The sequence below is a fragment of the Mauremys mutica genome, chromosome 4 (genome assembly GCF_020497125.1).
Source record: "Mauremys mutica isolate MM-2020 ecotype Southern chromosome 4, ASM2049712v1, whole genome shotgun sequence".
Lineage (NCBI taxonomy): Eukaryota > Metazoa > Chordata > Testudines > Geoemydidae > Mauremys > Mauremys mutica.
This window is the reverse complement of record NC_059075.1, coordinates 71,034,886-71,057,006: the sequence shown is the minus strand read 5'-3', so window position 1 is coordinate 71,057,006 and position 22,121 is coordinate 71,034,886. Positions and strand designations below refer to the sequence as shown.

The 22,121-nt window shown below is 41.5% G+C and overlaps 1 protein-coding gene across 7 annotated transcripts in view; it reads left to right on the top strand.

The window, feature by feature from the left end:
• FUT8 (fucosyltransferase 8) overlaps positions 1–22,121 on the top strand; it is a 242,849-nt gene that overhangs the window by 95,816 nt on the left and 124,912 nt on the right. The window contains exon 5 of one of the 7 annotated variants that reach the window (XM_045016297.1): positions 8,195–8,266. The exons of the other annotated variants lie outside the window; for them this stretch is intronic. The gene's annotated coding sequence lies outside the window, so the exon portion shown is untranslated. The remainder of the gene's footprint in view (positions 1–8,194; positions 8,267–22,121) is intronic. 7 annotated transcript variants of the gene reach the window in all.

Sequence of the window (22,121 nt, the reverse complement as noted above, 5' to 3'; positions counted from 1 at the left end):
GCTGCACCATAAGCACTATGGCCTCAAATACAGGCATCTCTGTTGCAGAAGATCTGGGAGTTGTGGAGGATCATAACCTCTATGTGAGTCAACAATGCGATGCGGTTGCAAAAAAAGCAAATGCAATTTTAGGTTGCATTAACAGAGGCCTAGCATGCAAGTCATCGGAGGTGATAGTACCGCTCTACTTAGCACTGGTGAGGCCTCAGCTGGAGTACTGTATTCAATTTTGGTCACCAGTGTATCAAAAGGATCCAGAAGTGGGTGACAAAGATAATAAAAGGGATGGACTGCAAGCCTATGAGCAAAAGCTGAAGGAACTGGGTATGTGTAGTTTGGAAAAGGGGACATGGGTGGGGGGGGAGGACAATGACATGATGATGATCTTCAAATACTTGAAAGGCAGCCATAAAAAAGATGAAGAAAAGTTAGGGTTGCTAACCCTCCAGGATTGGCCTGAAGTCTCCATGAATGAAAGATTAATCTTTAATTAAAGATTATGTTGTGTGATGAGACCTCCAGGAATATGTCCAACTAAAATTGGCAACCCTAAGAAAAAGTTCTCTCTTGCCACAAAGTGGGCAGGACAAGAGGCAATGGCTTGAAACTGCAGCATAGCAGATTTAGATTAAATCTCAGGAAAAGCTTCATAACTGTAAGAACAGTAGGGCAATGGAACAGACTGCCTTGGGAGGTTGTGGAAGCTCCTGCAGTGGAGGTTTTCAAAAGGAGGCTGGATAGCAATCTGTTTTTGATAGTTTAGACCCAATAAATCCTGCATCTTGACAGGGAGTTAGACTAGAAGACCCTTGTGGTCCCATCTAACCCTGTGGTTCTGTGATTCTACCAGATGACAATCTAAGTTGTTTATAAAGTCCTCCCCCTGTTTGTAGCACACCAGAGGTTCTTGTTCACTGACCCTTCCTGTGGTAGGTGCTCCTGTGACACTTCCCTTTTTTAAGCTCCACCCCTCCAGGCAGAGCAAGCCTGAGAGGTTCGCCTTAGGACTGAATAAGCCCAGAAGAGCTTGTTAGTCTGTCCTCCACCAGAGTGAGGGTGTGCCCCATCACACCTCAGCCAGTTGACCCTTTATATTGGCTCTGTTGGGGACCATAGGATCCCGACACTAGACACCATGGATCCATCCAGGAATCCCACCATACCTCCCTCACGCAACACCTACTGGTTCCATTGGCGTGTGAGGCAGGAGTGATTGAATTGGATCCACAGGTACTGATGGATGTTTCATCATCCTCATCTGGTCTTAACAAGAAGACTGAGTCTCTACACTCATTGAAAGTCTTTAGACCAATTCTCTGCTGTCTCAGCATTTAAATCTCGGTTCCAAAACCACCATAAACAGGTGTACAAGCCGAGACTGCCTCCCCAACCATCATACTGCCAGCGATCATTCCAGCCACCATGCAAATGTCAGAGTGTACAAAGGCCTAGATATACAGCTGCCTTTACCACAACTACAACTATCCAGCCCCATCCACTATCCAGGAGTTTTTTCCTGGGATGATCAAGAACCGCCTACTCCTATTGATGCCATCGTCTACTACCCCCTCAACCTTTATTGTCTGCCCCAGCCTTTTTGCCCATTATTGGGGGGACAATCACAACAGACAGGGGGGTACTATTAATCATCCACTTTGGCTATTCTATAAAATTCTCAGCCTCTCTTCAGGGACTGCTCTAGCTTGGAGAGTCTTTGTCAGGAGGCAGATTCTCTCCTCCAACAAAGAGTCATAGAACAGGTGCCAAATCAGCACCAAAAGAGAGAGTTCCACTTTCCATATTTCATAGTCCCCAAGAAAAATAGAGGATCGAGACCTATTTTTGACCTTCAGCATTAAATGGTTTTCTTTGCAAATCAAAATTCTGAATGGTTATGTTGGCATCAAGGATCCCCTCCCTACAGGAGGGAATTTGGTTCATGGCTCTTGACATGCAAGATGTTTATATTCTTGTGGATATTCATCTGTCCCATAGAAGGTTGTTCATTTTTATGGTAGGACAATAACACTATCCGTTCAAAGTACATCCATTCAGCCTAGCTACAGCACCCAGGATCTTCACGAAGGTCTTCTCAGGAGTGAGGGCCCAGATGAGATTTCAGGGCCATACAAGTTTTCCATATCTCGATGACTGGCTCCTAATGGGTTGTTCCAGTCAGTGACTCTATCCTTACTCCATCTTCTGGCAGCTTTGGAGGCCAGGGTGCATATCAACCTACTAGAGCTGAGAGAACACAGTCCAGCTTTCAATGCATTTCTCTCACTTATTCAATCCCCCTGTGTCCAAATAATGTCAGACAGCATGATGACTGTGTGACCTGGTGTGCCCTCACTGGAAATGCTAAGGTCAGGGCAGGCTGCAAAATGGAGAGCAGATACTCCCAAGACTAGTGGGTAACACTGATTAAACTCCCCAGTCAGTCCCTCTGGAACACATCCACAGCTTGGATGGGTCATTGAGTCCTTTGTTCAGAGCTTCGTTTGTAGAAAGGTTACTCCAGAAGTAAGAAGCAAGAATGAATACAAAAAGCAGAAGATGCAGCTGCCTTTCATAGTCTTTTGCTATGCAGCTTGATTTCCTTTGTTCCAAACCCAAGCTGTCCAGCACATGGCCTGGAAGCCTTAGAGTTCTGTCCATAGGCATGTCCCTGCATGCTTTGCTGAGTCAAAAGGTGTATCCCTTGCCTTCTCTCGATGGGTCAGTTGTATAGCTGCGGGTCCTGAATGGGCCATCAAGCAGGCTGGCAGTGCTGATGCCAAACTGTTTGTTTGAGGGTGTCACCCGGAAGCATACTACAAATTTTGAAATATAGACATACATATATATCTATAGCCCATAATACAAAGGTGTTACAAACTCATAAACAATATTATATTTGGCAAATTATAACATTTGGCTTAAACAGCTACTTAAGGACGGTCCTAGTGTGAGAGAATCCTTTTGGTGATGTAGAGCTGGGATAGCAACCTTCTACATCCTGCCTCTTGACTCCTGGAATAAGGTGTGTGTTGGTGGTAAGGACGAAATGCTACTTTGCTTTTGTATTCTCAGATGGCACATACAAGCCCTGAGTCTATAAGTAGGTGGCAGAGTTTAGAGCAGCTTCATTAAGAACTGGGCCAGTGTAGAACCAGCACCAGGATCAGGGAGTTGCAAATAAAGCTATGCCCTGTGCATACTGGGCAAAGATGGGAACCTGGAAATTCTTTAGTCATGCAGTCTGATATGATACCTGTAGCCACAGTTCATAGTGTTTGATCAATGTGTGTGTTTATTTTGGGCTATGCCTCAATTATAGGTGAGGAGAGAGTATAAAATATATGTATCAGTCAGTATATGATCTTACTTTATAGATCACTGAACATAGCCCAAATTAACAGCACACACAGAGCAGTAAAGAAATATATGTAAGTGTCAAAAAAGAAATAGAAGAGGAAATATGCTTTCTTTACCTGTTTTTAAAAGAGCTAACAACGGTCTTTGAAATGTTGTTCATTAATTAAAAATGCTTGAATGTCATTTGAGTCTTGAACATTAGCAGGAGAGAGAAAAGAAGACTTGGTAAGTTTTTATTTAAAAAGAACAAAGAGTCTGATGTCAGTAACAGTTAAGTATTAGACATATTAATAAGCTATACATGGTGTTACCCCTTTTGCTCTGAGTGATTAGTCAATGTTCACGGACTTGCAGGTTGCTTCCATTAGGAAGAGAAATTATGATGTGATGGAGTTACAAACTTATTTGATCCAATCCTGAAAATTCACAAAGAATGTACTTAAAGTCCCGTTTCCTTGAACACAGCATGAATCAAACAGGAGGCAGTTTCTTTGCTCACAAGTCCAAGCCTTTCTAGTCAGCACACTGCCCATAAAGCTCTCTTGGCTTTGTCTTAGGGCTACATTACCAGTGCTTCTCTTGCAGGCTGTTCATGGCTCATTGTCTCCACAGACACACATACACAGCTCCACCAAATCACACCAACCCCTATTTGCATTCAGCCCCCAGGAAAACCCTTCCTCTCACTTAGCACATCTTCCGACGGGCCTATGTTTCAGATGGTGGCTCCAATTGTTTTGGCTATCTTACTCCAGAAAAGAGCTTAGCGAGTTCTTGCCTCTATCCAGAATGAAGGACAGCTATCACACTTACCAGCTTCAACCAGGTTTCACTCAACTTTCATCATAACAATAAACACAAAAAAGGAAACAAGCTTGGTGTATTGGATAGTTGAGGATTTGTATTGGGATTATGGAACCGTTCATTTTAAATCAGGGATTTGAAATTAGCCCAGAGTGGAACAATGTGTTAATTTCTGATGACTCAGTGTGATCTTAGAATCTGGTTAAAAATGTTTACATCATGATCACCACCTTTTTGTTGGTATTCTTTGCAGAGGTTAAAGTTACGGAGACTGAACTATCCTCTTGCCCCAAGAAGGTGTTTCCCTTTTTGTGCAGAGGTGATGCACGTTGGTTAGGAAGTACAGAAACAAATTGCCTGTTGCTGTCCATACTACTGTCTGTTCAGTGGATAAACAGACAACTTCAGTTTGTCATCTTTCACCAGCACTAAATTACTATTATTTTTGTTTTAAGGAAAGAACATTGCTAATCAGGAAATAGCTTAACTTTAATACAAACTTTTGGATTTGTCTACATTTTATGTTGGAGTAGTACCATCTTGCAACCATACCAGCTTGGCTGTGATCCCATCAGATCTTACCCACTGAATCAGGTCTGATTAGGTCTTTAGCAGGGTGGGAGATCTCCAAGTACTACAGGAAACAGTGATGGCAATAGAATAATTAGCCCTTCTTCTGAGCCAATACTAAACCATTTTCCTAGTGTGATTTGAGTAGAGTTCTGCATGCTGCATAGGATAAGTCCCAAATTCATAGTTTCTTCCCAGGTTCAATCATGGAGAGGTACAAATACACGTCATTCTATACTCAGTGTATATTGTATAAGTACAATCTAGTGCTAAATAACACAGCCTGTCAATAGTTAATGGACCAGTTTTAAATTGGGGAGTAGTTTGCAGGGGTCCTGCTGGGGATCACAGTACAGATCTATGATTTTCTGTATATTCATTAATCTGAAGGACAGTTTGTATTGAGTAAATTCACATTTCAAACCAAACTCAAAAGGATAACGAAGCCCACCGAGAAATAATAAAAATTGTAGAACAATTTTGTAAATTTAGCAAGATGGGTAGATGTAATTGAGATATGATATCAAAAATAGAAGACAATACACCTAGCAAGAAATAATAATAAGCAGAGATATGAAATGAGACTACTATGGAAACAATTATAAAGCAAATACCTGAATGTTTTAGTGGATAAAAAACTGGATATCAATTCACAATACAGCATGATTACAAATGAAACATGCCCTCGTGGTATACACATAGAAGGGATTTTTTTTTATAAGAGAGCAGAAGGAGTGATTTTGCTGTAATTAAGAGTGCATGTGGATCACTGCACATAATTTTAGCTATTTCATTATAAAAAAGGTAGGGAAGTGATAATATTACACAAGGGTACCTAAAATGATACAGCAACTAGGGAAGCAAATTTACGAAGACAGCTGAGGGAACTCAATTTGGATAGCCATGGAATAAGGAGATTAATAAAGGATATAATAAAACTGTACAAATATTTGAACAGTAATTAAAGGGAGTTGAATGGACTGTATTCTCTTGCTAAGGGACAAAAGTGAAAATAAAAATCAGGTTAGATACGGAATAGTAAAAAAAAATAGAGCAGTTGTGGATGACTGGGCTCTTGAGCTCGTTGTCAACAATTTTCTGAGATGTTCAAAGCTAATTTAGATGAATTCTCAGTGGAATCTAGCGGAAGATTCTACTTAGTGCTAGGATTGGGGAATGGTAATCTGAAAGATCTTTGCTAGCTCCACCTTTTGTGTTGGTATGGAAAACAATGCTTTATCTTGTGGAACAGACTGTGTATGCTTAAAAATCCAGGTTCTTTGTGTGCTAAGATCTGTAAAACCTTTTCAGCTTTCAGTAGCAATATAAAGAAGAATCAGCATAATTAGCTCTTTTGTATCTGAGAGAGTGTGATGTTAAGCTAGATACATTTTTCAGACTTCAGACAATTCATAGATTGTGTATTATTTATTAAAAGCACTGTGACTCCACTGGATCTGTCACAAATATCTCCTGGGTGAAATAAATAGGTTGTACAATAAATATATATTGTAAAATGGTCTTAAAATATCCTGTGCTATGATTACATACAAACGTTTATACTAGGTCAGGCCAATGGTCTATCTAGCTCAGTATCCTGTCTTCTAACAGTGGCCAGTGCCAGATGCTTCCGGGGGAATGAACAGAACAGGGCAATTATCAAGTGATACATCCCCCATCATCCAATCAGAGCTTCTGGCACTCTGAGGTTTAAGGACAACCGGAGCAGGGAGTTTCATCCCCGACCTTCTTGGCTAATAGCCATTGATGGACCTATCCTCCAGGAATTTATCTAATTCTTTTTTTTAAACCACTTGAGCTTTTGGCCTTCACAACATCCCTTGGCAACAAATTCCACAGGTTGACAGTGTTGTGTGAAGAAGTACTTCCTTATGATTATTTTACACCTGCTGCCTATTAATTTCATTGGGCGAACCCTGCTTCTTGTGTTGTGTGAAGTGGTAGATAACACTTGGCTATTCATGTACTCCACGTCATTCATGATTTTTATCAATCTCTATCATATCTCCCGCCCCGCCTTTAGTTGTCTGTTCTCTAAGATGAACAGTCCTAGTCTTTTTAATCTCTTTTCATATGGAAGCTGTTCCATACCCTTAATCATTTTTGTTGCTGTTCTCTGTACCTTTTCCAATTCTAATATTTTTTGAGATGGGGTGACTCGAACTGCACTCAGCATCCAAGGTGTAGCTTGGATACCATACCATGCTTTTATATAGTAGCATTAAGATATTTTCTATTTTATTATCTATCCCTTTCCTAATGGTTCCTAACATTGTTAGCTTTTTTTGACTGCTGCTGCACATTGAGTGGATGTTTTCTGAGAACTATCCACACTGACTGCAAGATCTTTCTTTAATGGTAACAACTAATTTGGAACCCATCATTTTATGTGGGATTATTTTCTCGAATGTACATTACACTCTCAAATACTGAATTTTATCTGCCATTTTGTTGCTCAGTCACTCAGTTTTGTGAGATCCCTTTGTAACTCTTGGCAGTCGGCTTTGGACTTAACTGGCTTGAGCAATTTAGTATAATCTGGTTGATAATTTATATAGTCAGTTGATAGACCACACTTTGGTTCTTTGTTTCATGATTAAATATACTGAAGAGACCAAATAACCAATGTCAGCGAGGTTTGTTAATATGGTACAAGAGAAAGGTTCTATATGGTACTAATCTCTGAAGAGCAGTCCCATGCAGTGATGTTATATTCACTTTACGCAGAAGGTTTGCTCCCCAAATTACACATTTTGGCTGGTATTATTTTTATGGTTTTACAAGTTAGGTATTTTTTACATGTCACTAAAATCCAACCCATGAGTTTGTTCCAGTTCCCTAACTTGTTCTGTTCCTTCCTTATCTTTGTTTTGGATGCTAGCATTCCAGGTACTGATCTTTGAAGATATTTCCCTAGATTGTACTAAGACAATGTATGTATGTATCTTGATTTTGACAAGTTTCCTATCTGCTTGTGCCAAATGCTTACTTCAGCAAATACAAGGTGTTATGGGGTATTTAGCATAAGTGAACAGGTTTAGGGTATAGGCCAGTTTAGGCTATATCACTGTTACAATATTTGTGCTTAATGTAGAGGTCCCCAAAGGGTGGGGTATGCCACTTTAGGGGTGTGTGGAGGAACATCTGGCGGGGGGGGGAGCGTGCATGGTGGGACTGGTGCCAACCCCCATGGGGGCAGGGAGGGAGCACCACCCAGCCCCTCCCCGCTCCTCCCTAAGCTCTGCTGCAGTCCCGCCCCCAGCCACATCCCCGGCATGGCTCCACTCCGAGCCCTCCCCCAGCCTCAGCAGCAGGGCTGGCCTTACCATGAGGTGAACTGAGGCGGCTGCCTCAGGTGCCAGACTCTCGGGGTCACCACTAGGACCCAGAGTGTAGAAAATTGTGTCTTCCTGCTGGTGCATATGTATTCTCTCTGCTCTAGATGCACAGAGATGAAGGAGTGCTGTACTGGAGGAAGGACGGCACGAGACATAACAGGCAAGCAGGAGAAAAGGTGAGAGGAAATAACAGAAAGCAGCAGGAGCTGCAGGGAGAGAGAGGAGGAGGAGCCTCTTATGTACCTCTCTAGCACCCCCAGGAGCCTGGACTGATTAACACCAGCTTCTCAGGGAGCTTCCTGTTTCCTACTGCTTCCCTGAATCCACTTGAGGAGAACAGGCAGTCAACTGAAGTAGCAGGAGCCAGTTAGACCCTTAAGATGCTGATATCTTCCCTCACTCAGGCCCTGCTACCAGCCTGGTCATTTGTCCCCTTCAATTGAGTGTTGAGAGCCACTATAGCTGGCACAGAACAGCAGTCATGAGTGAAAGAAGAAAATGCCCCTCTGGGACAGCATTCAGAAAAAGAAAGAAAGCAAAGGAAGCTTTTCTATCTAAGCAGGAAGGAGCTCTCCTGAGATATATAGACACAAATGTTCACAGTGACCCTTCCAGCCCCAGTGAGACGTGAATGGTGAGGAGATGCCTGATCTTCCAGTTAGTCAGAGTGCAGGTGACCTGGCAGCTATTGCAGCATCCATATCTCCATCTCAAATGGATGTACATAAGAACATAAGAGAGGCCGTACCGGGTCAGACCAAAGGTCCATCTAGCCCAGTATCTGTCTACCGACAGTGGCCAATGCCAGGTGCCCCAGAGGGAGTGAATCTAACAGGCAATGATCAAGTGATCTCTCTCCTGCCATCCATCTCCATCCTCTGACGAACAGAGGCTAGGGACACCATTCTTACCCATCCTAGCTAATAGCCATTTATGGACTTAGCCACCATGAATTTATCCAGTCCCCTTTTAAACATTGTTATAGTCCTAGCCTTCACAACCTCCTCAGGTAAGGAGTTCCACAAGTTGACTGTGCGCTGCGTGAAGAAGAACTTCCTTTTATTTGTTTTAAACCTGCTGCCTATTAATTTCATTTGGTGACCCCTAGTTCTTGTATTATGGGAATAAGTAAATAACTTTTCCTTATCCACTTTCTCAACATCACTCATGATTTTATATACCTCTATCATGTCCCCCCTTAGTCTTCTCTTTTCCAAGCTGAATGTGTAACCATGCACATTCCTGAAGAAAAGTGTAGATCAGAGAAGAGAGTGGTGGAGGTGCAAGAAACAGCTGCTGCTGAGTTTAGTTCCTTAAGTCTAGATGATCCAGGACTGTGGACGCACTTGAGCAGTAGCCTGAGGGACTTCCTTGTACTGCATGAGTCGCAGCAAGTGAAAAACTTCATGTTCCCCAAAGACAATGAAAATAGAAGTTTCCACAGGAACAAAGGACTGGAAAAATCTGGCTAGAAATCTGGCATGCCACGAGGAGGCAGCTAATCACCAGAGAGCATTCCATAGGTGCAAAGAGCTTGAGATGAGACTAAGGTTAAAGGCCACCGTAGATGATCAGCATCAAGAGAAAATTGCATCAGAGTCTCTTTACTGGCAAAATGTTCTGAAAAGGCTCATTGCCATTGTGAGAATGCTTGCTACCCAAAACCTAGCACTGCGTCGCACTTCAGATCAGCTGTATGTGCCAAACAATTCCTTAAAATTGTGGAGCTGATGGCTGAGTTTGATGCTGTACTCCAGGAGCATCTAGGAAGAGTCACCACCCAAGAAACGTACACACACCACTACCTTGGAAAAACCATTCAAAATGAGATCATACAGTTACTGGCAACAAAAGTCAAACAGAAGATTGTGGCAGATCTGAAGTCAGCAAGATATTACTCTGTTATTCTGGACTGCACACCTGACATTGGCCATATGGTACAAATGACTTTAATGGTGCGTTTTGTAACAACAACTGAGCCTAGTGAAAATGTCCCTGCAGTGGTAATGGTCAGAGAGCATTTTCTAGAATTTGTCATGGTCATTGATGATACTACAGGAGCTGGTCTGAGAATTGTGCTTCTTAAAAAGCTGGAAGATATGGGAATTACGATAGCTGACATGAGAGGTCAGGGCTACGATAATGGTGCCAACATGAGAGGAAAGAACAGAGGAGTGCAGACACGGATCCGAGAGTTAAACCCTTGAGTTTTTTTGTTTGTTTTTGTCCCATGCAGTTCTTATTCATTGAACTTGATGATCAGTGATGCAGCATCAGCTTCTAGTGAGGCTGCTGAATTTTTTAATGTACACCTCTACCCTGATATAATGCGATCCAATATAACGCGAATTCGGATATAACGTGGTAAAGCAGTGCTCTGGGGGATAGGGCTGCTTTACCTAGTTATATCCGAATTCATGTTACCACAAGTGGTTCCTCTGCGCCCACCCATTACCTGCTGCGGCCCTCCCCAGGGTTCACCTCCACTCCACCTCTTCCCGCGAGCATGCTGCAGCTCCACTTCTTCTCCCTCCCAGACTTGCTGCGCCAATCAGCTGTTCAGGGAGGAGGCGGAGGCAGAGCAGAGGTGAGCTGGGGCGGGGAGCGGTTCCTCTCCCTACCCTGATATAACGTGTCCTCACCTATAACATGGTGAGATTTTTTTTTGGCTCCCGAGGACCGCGTTATATCGGGGTAGAGGTGTAATTCAAAGCATCTAAATATTTTGCTCTGCATCAACTAATGGCAAATTTTGAAGCAACATCTGGGAACATCCTCTCTGACACTGAAACCACTGAGTGCCCCACGATGGGAAAGTTGAGTGGAGGTGATAAAGCCTATCAAACACCAGATTGGGAAGATAGATTATGCCATAGTTGCCATTATGGAGGTTAATGCTATGACAGGAACTGTTCGTGGGAGAACAGTAGCAGAGGGAAATGGAATCCCCAGAAACATACATAACTTCAAATTTCTGTGTGGCTTAGTGTCGTGGCATGACATACTCGTTGTAAGCAAGAGACTCCTAGGTGTTGACCTTGATATATCTGGAGCAATGGAACAACTGGACAAAGCAAAGTCTTACCAGTCAGATGAGGGATTTCAAAACGTGCCGAAGAGTGCACAGAAGTTTTCAGAGGAACTTCACACTGAAGCTATTTTCCCACCCATTCAAAAATACAGGAGTCACCGAAGAAGACATTTTGATTACAAGGCACAGGATAATCCCATAAGAGACCCCAAACAACAATTCATAGTTGAGTTCTTTAACCAGGTGCTAGATTGTGCAATACAGTCAGTTGAAGAATGTTTCATGCAGCTCAAAGAACACAGCAGTATATTTGGGATGTTGTATATTCCAAAACTTCTCACTATACTTGAAGACCTACACCAGCAATGCAGGGCACTAGAGACAATGTTGACACACGATGACATGTGCGATATTGATATGAGTGATTTCGGTAATGAACTGAAAGCCCTTTCAAGATGCATTTCAGCAGGATCCAACTCCAAAGGCTGGAATATATGTGCACAAATAAGATGACCACTCTCTTTCCAAATGCTTTTGTTACTTTGCGCATACTTCTAACACTTCCTGTAACAGTTGCCAGTGGAGAACGCAGCTTCTCCAAGCTGAAGTTAATAAAAATACATTCATGCTCCACAATGACACAGGAGAGGCTGGTCGACCTTGCAACCATCTCAATAGAGCATGAGCTGGCCCAGACTGTGGACTTTCAGCAGGAAGCAGTTCAAATCTTTGCAACCAAGAAGGCACGGAAAGCACCACTTTGATCATTCAAACAGATAAAAATGCCAGTGTTTACTATGCAAACAAGAAAAGTTACATTTGCTGTTCAGGTGTTTGAAAGTTAAGTGTTACTTTAAATTTTTGAAAAAGGCATTTTAAGTTGTCAGTTCTCCTTTATTGGGGTAGGTAACAGAGCAGTACCATGAGAGGAGTAGAACAGGAAGAAGGCAGAATTGAGACCTTTCAAAGTTTTGGCTCAAGTGAGCAGGTATGGGCGCGTCATTTGAGCTCCCCGCCTCAGGTGCCAAAATGTTGTGGGCCGGCGCTGCTCAGCAGGCTGTTGCTCCATTCCCACCCTGGGGCCAAGGCTGGGGGCAAGTCCAGAAGCAGAGCCACACCTGGCTGTGGGCCCGCCCCCACTGCAGCCCAGCTGCAACTTCAATTCTGCCCCCGCCCCTAGCTTTGGCCCCTGGCTGTGGCCCTGCTCCCAGATCCACTCCCAGCTGCAGCCACCGCCTCGGCCCCCTTACCCCTGTCCATGTCCCGTCCCCCACCCTGGAGTCATGGCTCCGCTCCTGGCCCCAGCTCCTGGGGCACAGGCAGGGGGATGGGGAGGCACAACCCTCGAAAGTTTGGGGACTGCTGGCTTAATGCATACGAAAATATACGTGTGTGTGTGTAGTGTGGATAATACATATTAATATGATACATATTTATATGCTAGGCAACATATATTAATCAGCAGTCTGCAAATTTTGCCACCTCACTGTTTACCCCTTTTTCCAGATCAATTATGAATATATTTAACAGCACAGATCCCAGTACAGATCCTTGGGGGACACTGCTATATACCTCTTTCCATTGTGAAAAATGACCATTTATTCTTACCTCTTGTTTCCCATCTTTTACCCAGTTACTGATCCATGGGAGGGCCTTCCCTCTTATCCCATGACTGCTTAGTTTGTGCAAGAGTTTTTGATGTAGGGTCTGAAAGTTCAGGTACCCTATATCCACTGGATCCCCCTTTGATAACATGCTTGTTGACCCCCTCATAGAATTCTAATAGATTGGTGAGGCAAGATTTCTCTTTACAAAGGAATTTTGCTAGTCCAGTGAGCATATGGGTAATTAACACTATTTATAGCCTGGAACTGGTTTTCAAAGTGGTTATTTAATCACTATCATAAACCAAAGCATGATACCATACTCTTTTTAAAAAAAAAATTAAATGGACTTTAAAAATCTTATTTGTGATTTTTCAGCTGGTGATTTCCTCAAAATATTTAGAGTCCATTATTTAATGTTTCTTATTTCTTTTTGTCTATTGCTGGCTCAGGGCCTCCCTTTCTCCTTCTGGTTGCTGTTTTTACTTGATCTTGCAATGATTTACGCAGGTGTTTAACTTTAAACCCTAAGTAGCCTCTAGTGAAAATAGTGGGATAACTCACATTCGTGAGTGAACATGTATGTAAATCTTTGCAGGATTGGGGCCATAGAATCTTCCATTTGTGACATCCTTACCATCCATTCAGTGATCTACTAGCTGGATTAGTTTCATTTTGCATTTAAATATTCAGGAGCATTAAGCAGCTATGTAGAAAAAATTGTGCTTGTACTTGGAAATACATAACTATCAATACTTTGGTTACTGTGTTATGGAACTGGAGATTTTGATTTTCTAAGGGCTGTTCAAAGGAGATTTGCTCATGAAAGTGCTGAGTTTACAAGATCAAACCTCAGTGTGAACTGATCCCAAAAGGTAGTGATCACAAGAACGTTGACTTAAACATCTGTAACTCCCATTTGAGGTAACAACTCTGAGGCCAGTAATCAGAATTCTGAAGATGGTGATGCACTGGTTAAATGTTTGTACTGCATTTACACAGAAGGTAATATGAATGGAACACATGCCTCAGATAGTGTTTTGCTTTTGTTTAAAACATTTTTGCTGTTAAGAAGCATGTTATCTCTGAGAACTACAAAACTAAGGATCTCTGGTATCTTCTAGACCAGGGGTCGGCAACCTTTCGGAAGTGGTGTGCCGAGTTTTCGTTTATTCACTCTAATTTAAGGTTCTGCGTGCCAGTAATACATTTTAATGTTTTTAGAAGGTCTCTTTCTATAAGTCTATAATATATAACTAAACTATTGTATGTAAAGTAAATAAGGTTTTTACAATGTTTAAGAAGCTTCATTTAAAATTAAATTAAAATGCAGAGCCCCCTGGATTGGTGGTCAGGCCCCGGGCAGTGTGAGTGCCACTGAAAATCAGCTCGCATGCCACCTTTGGCACCCGTGCCATAGGTTGCTTACCTCTGTTCTAGACTGAGCACTGAGTCTCCCATTGGGTAGATAGAAAGATTAACCTAAATAATCTCTACAGAAGCCCCTAGAACCTCATAAAATTGGGTCCCTAATCCATAAACTATTGGAACTCATTTACAAAACTTTTCTTAAACATTACATGAATATATTGTCTCATGCTATTGAATTAGAATTTATAATCCCTATTCCATGATGAGATAACTTTGAGCTCTAATGTATCTTAATTAAAACTATCTTTAGGTTTTTTCCTCAAAGCATTTTATCAAAAAATATCTGATTTAAATAAAAAAATCCGATTTTTAATTTTTTTTGTAAAAATCATTGTTTTTTATCCAACCTGGTTTATTGCTCTAATGTATAGTAGCTTTCAGTTTGAGGTATGTGGTTTCCTGGATGATGAATCCAAGCAGATCCTGAATGGGGTCCTACCATAATTTTTATGTAAATGTTCTGTCTTCTCTTTAATAGTGTCTAAATTAAATTTGTGCCACTAACTACTTTTTTTGTTCTCCACATGTAGCAGTATGTAAATCATTATTTGAGCTTCTTTTCCTGCAATATTAGTTGCCACTCAATGGGCGAATTATAGTAAAGGTAGTGTACTTCTAATGAATGATAATAGCAGATACTTTTCAGTGTTTTTCTGCTTCATTAAATGTTACTGCATATCCTATGCTGATTTTTTTTTAACAGGTCTTAAAACATTCAAGATCAAGTTAAACCTTTAAAATGATGGCTTAAATATAGATAAAATTTGTTTTCAATTACAAATTTGCTTTTAACAATATTCTATCCATTATTTTACAGTACAGTTATTTTGAACCTAAAAACTTTTCTTAGTTTTTCTCATTAGTTTAAAAACATTTTGTAATAACCAAAATAATTTACAAGGATGTACAGGAAGTCTTCATAAGTGTCTTTATCTTCTTTGAGATATGAAGTATCATGTGCTACCAAATCTGTCACAGGTCTCTTGTGTCTCCAATAAAGGGCTCCAGGGAAGATTTCACAGTTGGGTACTGGGTCAATCTGTTTTCAAAGGATTTATGCAACTAGGTTCTTGGGCATTTTCTGCAGCTTAGTTATGTTAAGTGTTTTTATTCATAGGTTGGGAGATGTGAAGTTTTGGCAGCTGGGTAGTAGACTGGACATTTTGTCCTTTTTTGTTTGTTTGTTTTTTTGTTAAAGCCTAGAAAGGTTTCTGCTGTTGAAAAGGGATTTGGAAATGTTCCTCACTAAGAAAGGAGGAGACTTTGGCAGCTACCAAGGAGGAGATATGGTAGGTCGGTCATTTGTCAGGTGAAAATAAAACTTTTGAGCGTCATGTAGACTGTTTTGTTTTTCCTTTTTCTGTTAAAAGTGAAAAGGAGATGAAGGTATGTAGTCTATCATTACACCTAGTTAATGAGATATGTGTGTATAAAAGGTAATAAAGGTAATAATTGGAGATATACCAATCTCCTAGAACTGGAAGGGACCTCGAAAGGTCATCGAGTCCAGCCCCCTGCCTTCACTAGCAGGACCAATTTTTGCCCCCGATCCCTAAGTGGCCCCCTCAAGGATTGAACTCACAACCCTGGGTTTAGCAGGCCAATGCTCAAACCACTGAACTATCCCTCCCCCCCATCTAGGTGTCTTAAATAAGGTGTACTTCACTGGACGTTTCCTTGTTTTTCAAAGATTGCATTTGGTGGTTTTACACTCAAGCAACTCTGATGTAAAGCTATAAAGTTTTTGCTGAGCTTTCTTTTCAATAGAGGCCATAGGATGTAGAGGGAAGAAGGGACTGGGTAGGTGGGGGAAAAGGGGGAGTAAAGTGTGGGTATGTGTATATTTAGAGAGAGAGCTCTCTTGTGAGCTCCCTCTGGAATGCTCCAGTACCTTGTTGTATCATTCTTTTGGGAGCGGGAAATATTTGCCATTTGTGACTTGGTGTGTGAAGTCCAAGAAAGTAATATGAAGAAATCCCTGAATTATTGTTAACTTCATTAATTTTGACTGCACAGCTGGAAACATAAGGAGAGGCAACTCTTCAATTTCCAGTATGATCTGTCAATTATCGTTTCCACAGTTTTGGGGTATCAATGTTTGAACTGTTCCATGGTCTCCTGAAGGAATGCCCCCTCAGATCTCAGGCCTCTAGCTGTCACCTCTCTGTGCAGGGATTCAGGCCCCTCTTGACCAGGGGTTTAGTCTTGCAACCGCCTTGCACTTCACAGCGTTTGTCCTAGCAAGTCTGACTCAAGTCCAGCCCCCGCACTTTGTGTTCTCTCCAAAGGCTATGTATGCCAGTGGTTAGTTGTAACCAAGCAGCTCTTCCAAAGCAGAGTAAATGTTTTTAAGGACAAAAGTATACAGAGAGAACATATAAAACAATAAAAGGATCTAAACACATATTTAAGTTTACCAGAGACCCCCCTCGTCAATCCTTAAGGGACTTGCTAATAGGTTTCAGAGTCTTTCATACTACTGTCTAAGGATTTGCCTCTCTTGGTTATCAGGTTGTGTTAGATTGTAGCCAAAGAAGCACCCCCTTCAGTCAGTTCAAGCTCAACTTTTAAACCCCAAATCCCCATCTTTGTTTCCAGGCTTCCTGAAAGAGGTAAAACCAGTTGTTACCCTTGTTCTCCGGGGGATAAGTCTTCAAAGGCTGGCCATCTGCATAATCAGCCTTGGGACTTTGCATTAATTGTCTCCTAATGATTCCAGATTCAATAGGGACCTCACCCACTGAGCCAGAAACACAAACACATAAAAAACTTATTGATACAAATGTCTATGAATATTTTATGGGTACCTATTATCTGGCCCATCTTGATATAATAGTCGTTGAAGCTTTTCATGCTTTCAAGGGCTGGCTCAAACATACAGATAATATTCATAAAGTTAATGTAATAGTCTCAAGATATGCCTGTGTTTGTCATATCTTTCACAGTCAGCATTTACTCCTTGATCAGTGTTGCTGCACATACCTCATTTTGAGATACCCATTGGATTACATTACATGAATAGCAGTTGCAATTTGGAGATATGATGGACACAAAAGTTCTTTATATTATTTTAAATCCTTAAGGATCTTGAGTGTACCCTTGTCTGGATATGGTATCCATTTTGCAGGAGATACCACTGAGGCATCAGTTAAAAAAAAATCTTATCACGTAGCCTTTGTCAGTGTGTGTTCCTTAATTTTCACATTGAATCTTGCCTTGTAGCAGTAAAAATTCATTCCTTGTCTCTGACATCAGAGTCTTTAAAGATTAGCTTTTCCCCTGGGTTTCTGACTATAGTCTTTTTTCCCCCCCTCTGATCATAAAGCAAATTCCACAGTAAATTGGATAATTTTCATCATCTAATGAAAGCGCCTCAGGGGTCCATTTTTCCCAATATATTTTTAATTGTATTCTAATCAAATACATTTGTGTAATATTTTGAATCAGTGCATATATTCTGTTGTGAGATCATATAATGAAAATCCATCTTGCAATGGATGTTTGCAGTTGAGGTAAGGAGGCAAAGTTAGTACCAACTGAAACCTTAAAACCCTGCTGTCAAGTCAAATATAGGCCAGAAAAGCAATATAAATATTTTTAATTGAAATTTTAAAATTACAGTTGAAGCCGTTTTGTTTAAAATTAATAAATGTTCGCCTGTGGAATTATGGTAGTACATGAACATCTGAAATAAACTTGGCTTTAAATTGACTGACCTCATACCTATTTCCAGGTTCAATAGAAAAATAAACTAGATTCTAAAATTCAGTTTGAAAAAGCTAAAGTGGTATTAGTAACATAGTAAGGATTTTTTTTCTTAAAGGCATTAAAATCTGACAGTGTCCTCTCATTTCCACAATTAGCTATAGATGCAGAAAACTACCTTTCCTGGTCAAGACTTTTTTTCTAATCTAGTTTTATTTTATAGAGTTGTAGTTTTAGTGTTAGCATTGCTTATTTCTGACTGTTTTTTCACAACAAGGAATTTTCCTCCAGGGCAGATTGGCAGAGGCCCTGGAGGTTTTTCACCTTCCTCTGCAGCATGGGGCATGGGTCACTTGCTGGATGATTCTCTGCAGCTTGAGATCTTCAAACCACAATTTGAGGACTTCAGTAACTCAGACATAGGTTAGGGGTTTGTTATAGAAGTGGATGGGTGAGATTGTGTGGCCTGCATTGTGCAGGAGGTCAGACTAGATGATCATAATGGTCCCTTCTGACCTTAAAGTCTATGAGTCTGAGTCTAAAACATAGTTTCAAACTTTTTTTCTGCATTTAGTACATTTTTTTTTCTCACTGTGTGCACTGTGGCATGGTGGCAGGAATTATGACAAACCTGAAAGACATGCTCATTTTCTTGTCTGGCTAAGCAAGGGTTATTTGTGCAGCCAGTTGTCATTGTGTCAATTCCTTCACGCCCCAGGCTCAGGAAGAACAACTCTAGGTCTTCTTTCTAAAAAAATCACTGAAAGCCAACTCCTTAGATTCATCTGAGGCAACTAAATCCTCTGGATGCAGAATGAAGGAGTCAGTGCTGGGAATAGCACCATCCTGTGTATCTGCTGCAAGGGATCTATGGGACTGTTGATGCCATGGTTCAGCACTGGTTTATGCCACCTCCACTTAAGTTAGCTAGTGCTTCTGAAATTGTTGCTAACAACATTGTTAGCTTTTCAGCCCCTGGAGTAGTTCTGGTTCTAAGGGTTTGATGAACCACTTCTTCTAACTGGGATGTTGTACCTCCATCAGAAATAATGGTGCAGTCAAGTCAATGTTTCTAGTAGGCCTGGGTTCCACACTTCTCTGCCCTCAAGCATAAAGGCAAGAACAATAATCTTCAAGGCATTTTCTGTGCCAATGATCCATTCCTCCTTTAGCTAGAAAAGGTAGTCATGGAAGTATAGGTCCAGGAAGCGCAGAGGGACTTCAGAGATGTCAATTCTGTCTTCCCCAATGTTAAGAAGAAACTAATCTGCAACCCTGTCTTGCCCGTCAGTCTCTCCTAAGCAGACAAGGAGGCTACTTCTTCCCTGGTGCCAATGTTGTTGCAAGCTCTTCTGGTGCTACTGATTCCCTGGACTCAATTTGACTGTCCTCAGGAGGAAAAATCTTATTGTGCCAGGGCTGCTGGTTATCTGATCAGAGGAAGACTTCCTTGGTTCTAGGGACTGTTCCAGTTGACCTTGGTGTCTTCCGGCTTTGAGACTTACCTGGACAGCTTGTAGAACAGTAAATATGAGATCTGGTCCTTCTAGGAACTTTCCCTATCAAACTCATTAGGCTCATTGGGTGAATTTAATCCAGCCCACTTTACCTGGTCCTTATAATCCCTGGATGAGGTGGATTTATTGACAATCTCCTATGCCATCTGTTTCTATATGGTGCCCAAGGTCTTCACCAAATACTTTCCCCAGGTGGCTACTTATCTATGGTCTGAGCTAATTCTTAAATGCATGAATTTAGATGGCCATCTGATTGAAGCATGATTTTGTCAGGCTTTGAAAAACTTGATCAAAAGTACTTGTAATTCATTTCAAACTCTGGACATCCTGCTTTTCTATTGGGGGGAAAAAAGTCTTCAGACACGGGGCCCAGCAGCGATAGTGGATCACTGGCTGACAGAGGGCACTCCTGGGTCACAGAGCTAATTCCTGGAGACGACCAGCAGGAGGCGCTGCAAGGGTGAGTCCCGCACATTTACAAAAGCTTATGCAGGGGTAAACTCATAAATTGTTTGCCCTCTATAACACTGATAGAGAGAGATGCACAGTTGTTTGCTCCCCCAGGTATTAATACATACTCTGAGTTAATTAATAAGTAAAAAGTGATTTTATTAAATACAGAAAGTAGGATTTAAGTGGTTCCAAGTAGTAACAGACAGAACAAAGTAAGTCACCAAGCAAAATAAAATAAAATGCGCAAATCTATGTCTAAGATAACTGAATACAGATAATCTCACCCTCAGAGATGCTTCAGTAAGTTTTTTCCTCAGACTGGACACCTTCCAGGCCTGGGCACAAATCTTTCCCCTGGTAGGAAACACAGCTCTTGTTCCAGCTCAGGTGGTAGGTAGGGGATTCTTCATGATGGCTCCTCTGTCTTTTGTTCTCTTACACCCCTTTATATATCTTTTGCATAAGGCGGGAATCCTTTGTTCCTCTCTGGCTTCCCACCCCCTTCTTCTCAATGGAAAGACACCAGGTTAAAGATGGATTCCAGTTCAGGTGACATGATCACATGTCACTGCAAAACTTCATTGCCCACTTGCCAGCACACACGTATACAGGAAGACTTGCAGGTAAAACACAGCAATTTGCAGACAATTGTCCTGGTTAATGGGAGTCATCAAGATTCCAGGTTTCAGAGTAGTAGCCGAGTGAGGCCTTGGCTACACCGGTGCTTTACAGCGCTGCAAGTTTCTCACTCAGGGGTGTGAAAAAACACCCCCCTGAGCGCAGCAAGTTACAGCGCTGTAAAGCGCCAGTGTAAACAGTGCCCCAGCACTGGGAGTGCGGCTCCCAGCGCTATAAGCTAATCCTCTCGGGGAGGTGGAGTACTTGCAGCGCTGGGAGAGCTCTCTCCCAGCGCTGGTGCCGCGACCACACTCGCACTTCAAAGCGCTGCCGCAGGAGCGCTCCCGCAGCAGCGCTTTGGAGTTTCAAGTGTAGCCAAGCCCTTAATCTGTATCTGCAAAAAGAACAGGAGTACTCGTGACACCTTAGAGACTAACAAATTTATTTGAGCATAAGCTTTCGTGGGCTACAGCCCACTTTGTTGTATGCATGCAGTGGAAAATACAGTAGGAAGATGTGTGTGTGTGTGTATATATATGCATAGAGAATATTAAACAATGGGTGTTACCATACACACTCTAACGAGAGCGATCTGTTAAGGTAAGCTATTACCAGCAGGGGAGAGACAAACTTTTTGTAGTGGTAATCAAAATGGTCCATTTGCAGCAGTTGACAAGAAGTTGTGAGGAACAGTGGGGGGAGGGGGAAATAAACATGGGGAAATAGTTTTACTTTGTGTAATGACCCATCCACTCGCAGTCTTTATTCAAGTCTAATTTAATGGTGTCCATTTTGCAAATTAATTCCAATTCAGCACTCTCTCGTTGGAGTCTGTTTTTGAAGTTTTTTTGTTGTAATACTGCGACTTTTAGGTCTGTAATCAAGTGACCAGGGAGATTGAGTATTCTCCAACTGGTTTTTGAATGTTATAATTCTTGATGTTTGATTTGTGTCCATTTATTCTTTTATGTAGAGACTGTCCAGTTTGGCCAATGTACATGGCAGAGGGACATTGCTGGCACATGATGGCATATATCACATTGGTAGATGTGCAGGTGAACGAGCCTCTGATAGTGTGGTTGATGTGATTAGGTCCTATGATGGTGTCCCCTGAATAGATACATGGACAGAGTTGGCAATGGGCTTTGTTGCAAGGATAGGTTCCTGGGTTAGTGTTTTTGTTGTGTGGTCTGTGGTGCTGGTGAGTATTCCAAACCACCATTAATGGCCCACACTTTGCATAATTACAATAGGCCCTTGGTTATATTTCATATTTCTAGTTTCAGATACAAGAGTGGTACATTTATACAAATAGGATGATCACATTCAGTAGGTTATAAGCTTTGTAATGATACCTTACAAGAAACTTTTTGCATAAGGCATATTCCAGTTACATTATATTCACTCATTAGCATATTTTTATAAAACCATATAGACTGCAACGTCACAGAAAGGAGGGCAAAAGAAGATTCCCAACTGCATAGGAAATACTGATTCCTGACAATCTGCACAAATGTTCAGTTGCTGACAAGGAGGAAAGAGTAAGATGGGGGGTTAGATGATTGCTTGCCTTTCTTATCAATTAGTACTTTAAAATATCAGTTCTAGATACAGTGAGACAAAGGAAATTGTTAGAACCAGGAGGTGATGTGTTTTGCTAAGCAGAAAATTA